This window comes from Sander vitreus, chromosome 17 (assembly GCF_031162955.1).
Source record: "Sander vitreus isolate 19-12246 chromosome 17, sanVit1, whole genome shotgun sequence".
In the NCBI taxonomy this organism is placed as follows: domain Eukaryota; kingdom Metazoa; phylum Chordata; class Actinopteri; order Perciformes; family Percidae; genus Sander; species Sander vitreus.
In genome coordinates this window covers 12,927,851-12,941,721 of record NC_135871.1, presented here as the reverse complement: position 1 = coordinate 12,941,721, position 13,871 = coordinate 12,927,851, and positions in this window count along the sequence as shown.

The window sequence follows — 13,871 nt, the reverse complement described above, 5'->3', positions numbered from 1 at the left end:
GCAGAGTATGAGGGTGAGCCACACTAGCAGCTAGGCGAGCATTATAACGTGTGTTACAAAGTGACGCATGTTCGTCATGGAAGTAAAGGCTGGACTACAATAGAGCAGTTTGGAGCTCTGGAGTTTGTGAACAGTGTTTTCTATGGGAGATGAGTCCCTTTGAGGTGGACTTTGGGCTTTTTCACTTTGTAAACCTATTACGTGCACAAAAAAGATATATAACACAATAAAGTAAAGGGAAAAAAGCGAAAAGCATAATATGAGCACTTTAAATAAACAAGATGTAACGTGTTCATTAGTGTGCTTGAGAGGTGCTGGAAGGTGGAGTTTGTTACCTTTGGACAGAGCCAGGCTAGCTGTTTCCCTGTGTTTCCACAGTTTAATGCTAAGCTAAGCTAACTTGCTGCTAGCTGTAACTTCATATTTACTGCACAATCCTCATCTAACTTAGCCTGGCTCTACCCTCCTACGTACTTCCGCTCAATTTTCATTTTCCTTCACTACTCCGTCTGGGTTTGCGGTATATTGTTGTGTTTTCTCCGGTCAAATATTTGGCGGTCCAATCAGTGAACAGAGGGAGTGGCTGAGAATGATGACGTTGAAGACGTGCACTAGAAAGATGCGAGCGAAGCCATTCGGTCCGTTGTGGCAGCAACGCTGCAGAATATCCAGAAGTTAAAGCCCGATCAAGAAGAATCTTTGTTGAGTTGTGTTGCTGGCCATGATGTTGTGGCCCTCCTCCCCACGGGGTTCGGAGTTTGATTTTCCAGCTCGCTCTGTTAGTGGTGAAGGAGTTGGCTAAGGCTAATGCTAGCGATGCTAATGCTAAATATAAGCCGATAGTTGTTGTCGGTCTCCCCTCTTGTTGCACATGCGCATGACATACGTCACGACCAAACGTTAGCGATTGGTTATGGCAGATCCAGAGTGGCTCTGGGCAGATCCAATAGTTTTAAACTTCAACAGAGTACCTGCCCATCAAGGAAGTTAACACTTGTCAATGGAGAGAGGCCAGACTCTCTGTACAAATGAAATGTACGACAGTCTGGTAGGACCAGGCTACATCTAACTCTCTGCAAAAAAGCAAATAAGTGTATTGCCCAAAATGTTGAACTATTCCTTTAACAAAGTATTAAATATTATGATGACCTGTTATTATACTACCACTGCATGGTGTTGTAAAATACTTCCCATATATTCTTATTAAACACGCTGCCAGGGTGTGAGTGGCAGAGCTCAGCAGGCACCGTGCGTTTTCTGGTGCAAGTTAGGATGAGGATATCTGTCAAAGCGATATAGTAACTGACAGTGTTTGAGTGGGATCCTGTGAACTATATTGCACCATTGCCATCAGTGCAGGAATGGTTGGGAGGAATTTATCAGAAACAGTAATGTGAATATTATACTCAAATTTAACAACCATCTATCTGGACATCTCTATGGGGAACAGAGCGAAAGCAACAAAGCTGATGAGAGAACAGAGACTCTCTTTGCATCTCTCTTGTTCTTATTCCCATTATCATTTGATGACCTGCACCACAATCACTTTACCTGTTATTTCTTTCAACCTTTTTTGTTTCTCCTGGGTGTCTTTCCTCTTCTACAACCACTCCTGATGCAATGCTATTTGAAAGCAAACACTGTGGGACTCCTCTAAGCATAATGAAGAGTGTGCATCCAGCTCATGTACAGATGAGTGTATAGAGAGAGACAACATGAAATAACAGCTCAGCCCTTTTTTTCTTCCTTGCTTCCTTCCTTCCTTATTTCCTCTCATCTTCTCTCCTCTGCTCCGCTACTTAACAGGGTAACCAGTTCTCTCAGTTAGTAATCAGTTATTTTACACCATCATAAGACAGACTTTATAAACACTGGGATTTATTTTTTTCTCTTCATATTAAAACACAGAGACCAATTAAAAGCCCTCATGCAAATGACTAATGCCTCTTGCCAGTTCGCACCTATCCAGTGATTTTGCGGTCCCTGCACTGCTCTATTCTGCCACTGAGCCTTATTGAAATACTATAAATGTGTAAGGTTCAGTCACATTAATTCAGCTGCCTCCGGGGGAGCTAAAGTGGGCAATCACTGATAGTGGAGTGATAGTCCAGTGAGCAGATTTAACTCCAACTGCAGAACTGTGGTATCTATTTCTCCAGATGTAAGGAAAAAGAGAGTATTTGTGTAGATGAGAATTGGAAAACGAGTGAGAAAAAAGATTGAGAAAGATATTGCAATGTATTGTCCTCCCAATGGTGCAGTATGAATAATTCTGTCTATATTTAGATGCATTTAGTCGCTGAGTCTTTGCAAACAAAGTTATTTGGAGCACCCACACAAATAAAACATGCAAAATTCCACCATAAAAGATCACGAAGAAAATATGTGGTGTTATCTATTCCCCATCATCTCTATAATGTCTGCTCTCCTTGGGATGCACCAACGTTGTGTACACTGATTTGCAATTCAAAAGCAATTTAACCACCCACATTTCCTTTCATAGCTGTAAAGTGCAAATAAATGATTGCTGTCAGTCATTTCCACATCAATTTCAGACACAAATTCCTTCTGAACTAATTAAACTCTTCTGCTTATCTTGTTTAATCATTGTTGTCCTTAATTACAATAATCAAGTCAAGCATTGGGAACTTGGAGAATCTGGGGTTTCAGTGCTTATGGCAACACTTTACTATGACCTACAATAATCGTTTTTTTTGGGGCACTTGGGGCTACGGAAACATGCTGTGAAGAAAACATTGACATATCATCACATTTTTTTTCCACTTCTTTTAAATGTGTCTGGCCACCTGATATAAGTCCCATATTCATTCTCTTTTAGCTCTGTTTTGGTCTCCACCAACCAATGAGGGAAATATCAGGGGCTTTAGCTGATAAATTCACAACTTATTCATCGGCTAGTCGTTAACTTTGTCTCTCTGCTGTGTGGTGCAGGTAGTGTATAGTTAGATTTTAGCTTTGTGCTGTGGCAGAAAACAATGACTAAGGTGAGAGTGAACCAAAACAGTAGAGTTGCGCTGGAAAACCCAAACAATGAGCTGAAAGAAGCTAAAATCCTGCAGTGAGTGATACAGAGTGATAAACCTGTCCTAAACACTGTGAAAATATATAATTGTAGCTGCTTTAGAGTCTCTGAGTGCCTTCAGCTGGTTCTGACCCTAGATCAACAGGAAGATATTTTTGTCAAAGCAAGTTGAAACCAAAGTGAACCAGTTTATTTTTTTTGTTGCTGTGCATTTTCTAAAGTGAACCAAACTTGCTTTGCAGTGCATTGACATATTGAAGGCAGTCTGCCAAAACATGTGACATGAAATAAGGAAAAACTCTCTGTGACTGTGGGAATGTGCATACATATATTAGTATGTATGTATTTAGGTTGTTGGTGTAAGAATATAGTGAATCACATAAAGTTCAAACTGTTTTAGTTATTTTAGTCTGTGTCTGACATTACTCTGACATTCTGAGAATTTATGCTAATATTTCACATGGATTTAAAGGGCTAACCCAATAATAATGTGCACCATGCTCTTGTTATTTTATACATAGAGTAGTAAACCTGGATGGCACAATAACACTCTTTTGGCAGGAGGTGGATTTTCTGTTAAATCTGGACCAATTTTTTCCACTAATGATAATGAAACACCATTTGACATTTGTTTTATATCTCCACTTAATCTGAGTCATAGAGGTATTCAAAGCTGAAAGGTTTTCTTCTCACCTCCAGCTTGATGATTCGTCTTAGTATCTGTTAACCCCTCTCTCTCTATCTCTCCTCCCATGGTAATTGAAAGAGCTGATGTTAAGGTTAGGTAATTGCCTCATCACTCAGGCTGCTCAGCCCCTCTACATGTAAATGTTGCATTTCCACAAGGACTTTTGATTCTCACACTCTGCCTTTAATCAAAATACGCTCATAGTCTCTTCAGATACTATGAGAGCACTGCAGGCTATTTCAACAGACTTGTGCATTCTGAATAGTTTGATGAATTGGGAGCCACTGGACATGAAAGGCATGCCTGAGAAGAGGTTCCTGGGTTGAAAAGTATCCTTAATGTGACTAAACGTATTACTTCCCCGGGTTGAGACATGAATATTAGGGCTGCACAATATATCGTTTTTTTTATCGCCAATCGTGATGTCAACTTGCAATAAACACATTGTGACAGGCTGCAACATATCGCGAAAGACACTCAGAGATTTTTTTTGTTAGTTGAAAGAAAATATCAGTAGAAAACTGCACTTAAAAATGTAACTGACATTCTTTTTTTTGGTGGTGCCATTTATTTTCAATTCAATGTTCAATTTGTTCAGTAAAAAAGAAAGTTGTAAATGATTTTCTTTCATTTGTTTTAAATTCAACAAGCAATTTGTTTTATTTTAGCAAAATACTGAAAGCAGCAGAACTTTAGTACACTTTAATATCTGTTATCGCCATATTCAACATTATCGCATATTGCATATTTTCCTCATATCGTGCAGCCCTAATGAAAATAGAGAGTACAGAGCCTGAGGATATTAAAGCTAAAGCAATTAACTCTGTTAGTATAGTGGTTATTTAAATGCCTAAAGTTCAAGGACAGTTTTACACTTCATATAAATGCTTCAAGAGTCCTTCATTTATCCTTTGTTTATTTCAAACAGTCAACCAAAATAAAGAGTCATTTTCAACAACAGTATCATTTCTGCACATTAGTATGTCTCGGCTCAGCTCTAACTTTTTTTAACATGGGGAGAGTAAATTAATTCAGAGAATATCTAATGCAGCCACAGCTTGATATTCCTTTATCACCTAAGATCTCAATCTAGATGTAAATTCTGAGAGAACATTTTAATGACTTAAGTAGAGCACCAAATGAAAATGTAAAGATTTGAATGTTCAGGCCCAAACTTATTTGCTGCCTTATTTCTGATTAAAGGACAAGGCTGGTGATATCATAGTATAGTTAATGTATTTGAAAAAAAGGCTGAATAATTACCTAAAAAACCAGGGCACTGTAGCTTTAAGCAAAGTTTACTCGAACAGGAGGAAATAGTATTTTTGTTGGGGACTATTTACTGTTATGGCAGGACATGCAGGATTGAGTGCTCAGGTTCATTGTAATGAAGGAACACGACTGTGTGGCTCATTGATGTGTTTTTAATAGAGTTTGGACAACAATGTATCTCTGTGGCACATATGAGCCAGCGATGTTAGGCTACACAGACAAGGGATTCGATGACAATAAGAAAAATATTGAATGTCACCAAACTTATCCTTAAAAGGTTTACTTCAATTACAGTATCGGCTTTCTCTCCCTCTCAAGTCAATAAAAGTTGTGATCACCATTTCTTGTTGAAGAAGTGATGTAGAAGACAAAGTGGCTCCGAATTACATAACTTAATGTTGAAGACTATAATCTTAAACGTTGTTTTTCCACAGACCTAGTGCTACTTTGGCTTTGACTGTAATAATGCCCGTCATCGTTCTCTTCTCTCAAGACTGATTGGACAATGTATTTGATTTGACAAGGTTTCAAGAAGAGCATATTCTCAACAGCTTGCCAACCAAATCACTTGTGACAATGCTTAAATGAAGATAAATGGCATTCTATCAGTGTGTGTGTGTGTGTGTGTAGAGAAGTGGTGGAGTCCACTTTATCACTATCTTCATCAGTTTCCACAAATAAATATATATAATATCTGATTGCAGTTGCAATGGGGGTGTTCATATTATGTGAAGTGAAAACTAACAGAGAACAGGCCTTGACAAATGGCAGGGAATCAGAGGTTACTGCTGCAGGGAAGGATTTCAGGCACATGTCTCTTATTCAGAGGAAACACTTCAGCCTCCTGCTGGAGGTTTTACTGCAGTCCTGTCTCCCTGTGGGATAACCACCACGCTGTTCACACTGTACCGGTGTAGCAGAGAGGTTTATTGGTATGCCGAGCGAGGGAAAACAATGAAAAGATACAAGGATTTATTACCCCCATAACTGACTAAATGGGAAATAGAGGCAGTTCCAGTTATTTTGTACAAGTCTGGCAACATGCAGATATTCTAGCTAAACAAAAGCTGAGGTGATCAAATGTGGTTCAGCATATGGAGAGGACATACATTCTAGGTGGGTGTTTATTCCTCCAACAACAATATTGGACTGTTTAATGTCCCGACCCATATTAGAAACCCGGCTTCTTGCTAAACAGAAAATTACTGATGAGCACAGACTTTGTGGCACATTTCCTCTAAACAGACTCCTCTTAACCCCTGTGCAGTCAGATAATGTATGTTGTTTTTCAACATCATTTGCTGGGATCAGACTCATTTCAATAATGAATGCAATTACAGGTCCCCCTTTATGACTAACATCCTGATCGACCCATTACTGAAGAGCCACGCTGTTTCAAGGTCCTTTCAGAAAGCCGTATGTGTTGGAATAATATAAGAAATAAATACATGGATCAGTGAAGATCAGCTAATTACACATTATGTTATGACCAGTCAAGGTACTAAGATTTTCTGTCAGTGACAGTTTTGCATCTCAACAGCCTTTTTGCAGTTTTTCAGAATTGCTAGAGTAAGTTCAGAATTTTGATTGAAACCATGTTTTTAGCAATTAAGGCACCACTTAATAAGTCACCTTTAATAAAGAGCTTGTAAGTTGTAACTATTATATTTATAAATGGTTAATAACCAATTCACTAAAGCTATATAGATCTGTTAACAGCTATTAATTAGAACATATTTTGGTTTGCCAGGTTATGAAGAAATCTGGTGACTGGTGAGTCATTAAAGTGATATTTCAACATTTTGGGAAATACACTTTATACTTCACATTCGCTTTTTTTGCTGAGAGGTAGATGAGAAGATTGATACCACTTTCAGGTCTGTGCGCTAAATGTGAAGCTACAGCCAGCAGCCAATTAGTTCGGAAAAAGTGCTACAGCTAGCCTGGCTGAAGGTAATACAATCCACCTACCAGCACCTCTAAAGCTCACTAATTAACACCTTATATCTTCTTTGTTTAATCCTCACAAAAGGGTAAGTGTAACAATGACATGTTGTTTACAGAGGTTATGTACCAGACTCAGGGGTGTCGCCAGGAATTTTGGGCCCCATGACAAAAAAATCTAATTGGGCCCCCTCTGCGCAGCTGTTGTCACCACATCTCTAGGACCTAACTGTCCCATCAAAAGCTTTACATAACTCTAATTAAAGGCTTGCAACTGTCTTGCTTCTTGTAGTTCAATACTAGTATTAGAATTTGACAAAATGGAAAATTCTCTTAACAAAATTAATTATTATTATAATTATTAATGAAAGACAGAGAAATCCCCACAGACTCCAATGATGCTAACTGGCATGTCATTGAACACAATGTTGCTCACCTTCTTCACTGGGACAGGGAGGGGCTCAGTTAGGGAGAGACTGGGGAGCTGCTGACTCATCTGTTGTTAAGTCTGCTAAAAGGGGCAGGGACAATGGTTTCATATGAATATCTTGCAAAACGTTTCCCTGCACTGATTAAATGGTGATTAAATGTAAGCTAACACTAGTCTGTAGCTAGCTAGCTTATTTCACTATGGACATTAAGCCAACAGGTTAATACCACTCAAATAGGCTACCCACCTTTCTTGGTGAAAAACTGGGTTACAGTTTGACACCCTTTCCTTTGTCTTTCCTCTCTCTCTTTTCTGTCTTTCCTTTTTTGAAAACCAGATTTTGATTTAACTTGGCAACACTGTGGTCACTGTTCTGCCGCATCTACTGACTGCAACTAAACACCGTCAGTGTCACCGTCACGGTCTATATGGATGTTTACTTTTTGGTCAATGGGGATATTTAACTTTTACTGCCAAAAACAAGTAAAACAAAGAGATCATTCATTGTATTATTATATTTGAAATATATACACTGAATGATGGTGGTTTAATAATTTTAAATTAGTTTTTACCTATTTTTTGGGGCCCCTGTCAGTCATGGGCCCTTGGAATTGTCCTTTGCAAACACGTCACACGATCACGTGACGGCGCCATGACAGACGGCGGAAGCACAGGCTAAACGGTAGCGGACGAGCGGAAAGTTTCATAGTTTCAATCAGTTTGAAATACATAACACTAAATAAACTGTATTTATGGCTTTATATGGCTTCTTCTATTGAAAAACAAGTTATCGGTCGAGGTAGGGCATCTGGTAGGTGCTCACAAAGAGCAGTATTTGGAGAAGTTGGAGATAGCAGGATTGCATACCGACCCTTAATTCGTTCTCCCTCCGTTTTCACGGACCTCATTAAATCACCAAGTCTGCCCGACTTCAGTCCACATGATCTGTACCACTATGTGGTAAACGAGGTATCCCCATATACTGGTGCTGATCTCAAAGCTTTTAAAAGTCTGGATGCTTCCCAGTTCTTTGTAGCTGGCTGGGTTACAGGTACGCAATGCTACGCTAACGGCGGGGGGAGGTACCTCATAATGGCAAAGATAAGACATCAATCTAGGGTTTATTTTGTATTAATATCTATTCATTACTTAAGTAAAGATTTATATAACACGTAGCCCATGTTTTTAGAGGACATGGTTGGTCGTGGCTACCCACATACTGTTGTTCACTGGGTGTGCCAATGCAACTTCCTAGCTAATGGATGCCTGAACACATCCCAGCTCTGGGAAGTGCAGTCATTAATTATCTATCACACGTTAATCCATGCAGTAAATCACAGAGTGTATATGATAAGTAGTAACCACACATAATTGTAACATCTAGCCATCTCCTTATCTGTGATTATATTCGCTGTGTAGCCTGTTTAGATTTGACCGGTGTATATTACGACGCGATGGGCAGCAGCTAGCGAGCAGTCCAAAGCTAGCTGCAGCTAGCTCGTCAGCTAGCCGGGGTAGGAGCGCCGCAGACCCGCATTTAACTTGTTTTTGAAGCTAGTTTCCGTGCCATGTCTTCTTTAATTTAACCAATATTTTTTGTACGTGTGTTAAGTTAAATGATCAAGGGAACGGCTTTCTTTTTTGGATATGTAGCTAGGTCAGTGAATAACCGATGTTAGCTAGTTATGTGGGTCATCATCGGGTTGGACCTGTTAGCAGGACAGCTGGTTAGCACGGCAGCTAGCTTGTTGAGGATAATTTTATTTATCACTCATTTAAAACAGGAAGGCAATACATACACATGCTTGTGTTGGTGAGGATTACTCTGCAGATTGTGAATGTGAGAACACAAACAGGAACGAAAATGTATGAGTTTAGCTTTCCGTCCATCTACAGCATATATATATAGCTCTTCCGCCGTCTGTCATGGCGTTCATAATTCGCGCGAGGGGAGCGTGACGTCACGTGCAAAGGGTCAATACGGCGCCCCTGACCAGACTATTTCTTGGCATTTATATTATCTGCAAACATTTTAATTATGAGTCATTATATGAGAATAACAATTAAGAAAATCAAAGAAATATCAGTAAATGTTAATGTTTAATAGAACCCATTTTTGTTTCATATAGGTTTTACTTTAATTACATAAATATAAAAGTACAATCATTGGTATAAATGTGCAACTTGCAAACAGAATGAATTTGCATACATTAACTGGATGTTACATCACGATGCAAGCAACATGAGACACATGGTGTATAATTATGTTGATAAAACCAAAGGTCAACATAACTGTGGATCACAGGCACCTGAAATAGTTTTTAAATTGAGATTTAAATGTAGTTTGTGGCTTCATACCATCATTCTTCATTAAAAAACAAAACATCAGGCTTTCGTCCTGCAAATTTGGAAATCAACCTCCAAATCAAAGCCAGCAATTTGACTCTTGTTAAACATCAGAAGCAGCCAAACAGAGCAGTGATACATCATTCTGTTACCGAACCACTCAGCTGTTTACCGCTTGTGCTCCAGCCAAATGTATGTAAATACATTGTGTTCCTGAAACGAGCGACTTTAACAGTCTCGAAATACAAAAGCGTTCATGCATTCTTCTTCAGAGGAAACTGGAGCGAGCACAGCGTTATGTATCATACTGTGATCACAAAGAAATAATAGCTTTGCTGAATAAATAATAATATACCATTACCACCATCGACAGCCTTCACGATTAACACTAACAACATCTCCAGTCTCTGCTTATTTCAAACACATTTATTATGAGCCTTGTAATGCTATGGAGCATGTCATTTTAATGGTTTTACAGATTACAGGGTCAATTTTCCAGTGTGACTACAGTACAATATGTGTTGACTGGAATAAACACTGGCAGTGTTGTTATTAACAATTCAAGATTAAATTAATGCTAACAACTTTACTGCCACTCATGCAGCGCTGTGATCCAAGTCTGCTATGTTCACCCATATTATGTACTAATGTACTAATGTAATAGTGCGGGCTTGAAAACTTTGCATCATTTCAATCTAATTTAGTGTTTGACGAGAACATGAGCGGAATTAAATACTCTAGAATAAGAAATCAGTGATATCACATTTAAGAGGCATTTCTGCTGATAACAAATATAAACATTCAGCAAATCCTAAGACCAACTGTCTCCTCTTACAGAAGATACAGAGGACAGCGGGGCAGTTAAAACCATTGCAATCAATGGAGATCAATTTTGCGAAATGCAAAAGATTTATATAGTACAACACACAAGCTCTAAACACTATAATCTTTTCAATATGGAGCCATTTTGTAATATGCAAGGACTTAAGTAAGGCAATTGATTTCAAGCCAAGCATGCCTTTTAGGTGAGCAAACATTACTCTAAATACTATATTCAGTGTCTTAAAAATTTGATGTGTTTCAGGCTTAAAGAAACATTTTAATGGTATATTATATTAAGTTGAATATCTTCTGGGGGACTTATGTTTAGGGAAGCATTTCAGATAACAAATCACAGTCCTTTAATTCTCATTTTCAGTTCTTTACACACCAGTTTGGACAAATGCATACATACACACATGCTCCTTGTCAAGGGTAAGGTAAGGATACAATGTCGTTAAACCCAACGGCTACAAAGGCTTTTAATCAATCCTGAAACCTCTTCCATTGTAACCTCAAGCCTCGGAGGGAAAACGAAGGTTCACATACAACATCATTCGGGAATCATTATTCTAGAGAAGTGCCAGCAGAACCTCCCCCATGGCATATTACAGCAGGGGAACACCATTGAATTCATACTACAGTATGTCATTTGCTACAGCATGCCCTTACTCTTGCTCAAATGTCCCAGGGTTTGACGCTTTTCTACGCATGCAATGTCACTGCTAAACAGTGTGGCAACAGACAGAGCCCCCTCCCCCGATGCGGAAAACGTCACATCACATCATCAACATACAGTAAGCTTACTCTGCTGCTCTGTTGGGACCTGACAAAGGAATAAATTGACATTTTGGGAAATACACATATTTCTTGCTAAGAGTTACCACTCTTATGTCTATGTGGTAAATATGAAGCTACAGCCAGCAGCTGGTTTTCTTAGCTTTGCGTAAAGCCTGGAAACAGGGGGAACAGCTAGCTAGTCATAAAAGTAGTTATTTCCAGTCTTTGTACAAATTTAATAAAATGAGATATAATGTGTTAATAAGTAAGCTTTAGACGTGCCGGTAGATCTATTAGCATAGAACAGCTAGCCTGGCTCTCTAATTAAAATGTTGCATGTTGACAATTCCCTGTGGCTATGTGGCAGACAATTACTTGGCTGGCACCAGTTGCAAAACAGCAGAGACTCCAGGATGTTACAGGTCCTGGTCAAGAAAGCTTAGCAAAGCTAGTTTTACTTAGCATAAAGACTGGAAACGGGGGAACCGCTAACCTGGATCTGTCCAAATGTAACAAAATTCTTACCTTGCACGGCAGCTGGATTCTCATGATATCACTAGATACTGAACATATAACACAAAAATCCATCTTGTCAGGCTTCAAGAGAGTGGTATCAATCTACTCATCTAACTTTCTGCTAGAAAGCGATACTGGTATGCATATTTCCCAAAATATCAAACTACACTTTGTAACCCTAGTATCCAGAGGGTAGTTAAGTTCTGTATGGTGCATCTTATTAATCTGCTGACTGTGTAGAGAGACTTTGACTTATTCAATCATTCACATGTCGATTTTTGAAAGCTGTATGTAGAAAAATAGACTTTAAAGAGTCCTCTGTTATATATATATACAGTTATCTTGTATGGCTTTACCATAATAGCATGCAGGAAAAACTAAGACAAGCCTGAAGATTTAACTACCTGAGTCATTTTCTCTATTTCTCTTGGTGAGACTGGGGAGCAAAGGAAATTATTCAGATCTATGCACGAACAGGATGAAAATCAACGAAGGACAGATCCAGATCCAATTCACGCCTTATTGTAAAAGCGCTTTTTAAGACATTCCAATACTATATATATACATTTATGGCATGTCTCATCATATTCACAGTGTAAAGGTGATGAGCGTGAGGAGAGAGTGGGAAAGAGCAGGCAGGAGGGTTTTGGTGCAGTGTGTGTAAAGTGAATGCAGAGATGACAGAAAAAAAGAGGTGAGCGGCCTGGGAGGATATTAGATCTTGAAGATGGACGCCAGGAAAAGTTGAGCCCTTGGCTGAGAGTGCCATTTATTTGGATTGAGCATGAATTTGACACCACCTCCTCTACCTCTACTGCTGTCACCAGCCCCTCTATCTAGTTCTCTTCCTACATCACCGTCTCCCGGACAGGTTAACTATCAACATCTCCTTCTCTGTCTCGCTGTTTACGAATGCACATCACAGGGATTTAAATCACAAGTGTCCTGGAAGAGATAGTTGATAGTAGGACATCGATCGCGTGGCCTGACAGAGTAGCGCAGCATCCTCCGCAAACACCCTCCATCCATTAAACCTTGGCTACACGTTTACACTGAAATTGCAAACAACCTCTAAGGGGTTTAATATCATGCTTTGTTCCACAGAGAGAGCCATGCATCTGCCAAAAAGTTGATCTTGATGAAAACATAAAATTTCCCCAAAACATAAATTAATTCAAGCGAGACGATTGGGTTGGGTTTTGTCTTCCACTCCAGCATCAGAGATTGACCCGGCTACTTTCAATCTGTATCATTTAACATAATGTGCCTATAGGATAACACCATCCATATTTTGCTTCCATCCCTCATATTTCACTTCAAACAAACTAAAAACGTACTTATCATTTATTCTGTTTATACAAATCCGTAAGTCTACATTTGGCATTCAAAGAGTTATTAATACATTGCAAGCCTTTATCATTTGTTTTCCATACAGACAGCTTTAAGCTTGAAAAAGAAGAGAGAGAAAGCGTTAAGTAATGCCTTCTTTTACCCTTCAAGTCAAAGTCTTTGGCCACCCAAGCATTTTCTGAGTTGATAAGAAGGCCAGTTTCTCTCTCACCAGAAATGCATTTTCATTCTTCATTCAACTCTGCTCTTTTCTCCATCTTCAGCAATAAGAAATTACTCTCTACATCCCTGTCGAAATCAGCTACATCACAGCCATGCTTAGAGAAACTCTACTTCCCACACTTGCCCACAGAAAGGATATCAATCACCTGAGGGTACAACTTGACTCGTGTCATGAAAGAAATGGGGTTTGCACAATCAATGGAAGGTGTAGAAATGGTGCAAAAAATGCATGAGAAGTATAATGCATAGATCAGTATGTGCTATGTCATTCAGTGAATACACTTGTCTTGTTAATATCAGCATTCCATATGTACATTCAAATAAACTGACAAAAGACCAACACGATGAAGATTGCACTGTATGCTTCCCCTAACAGCACATCATTTCATTTGTATAAGTCTGATATATTGAGCATATATAACAGACCTCTGCAGACTAACACTGACATCTCAGTGATTTGT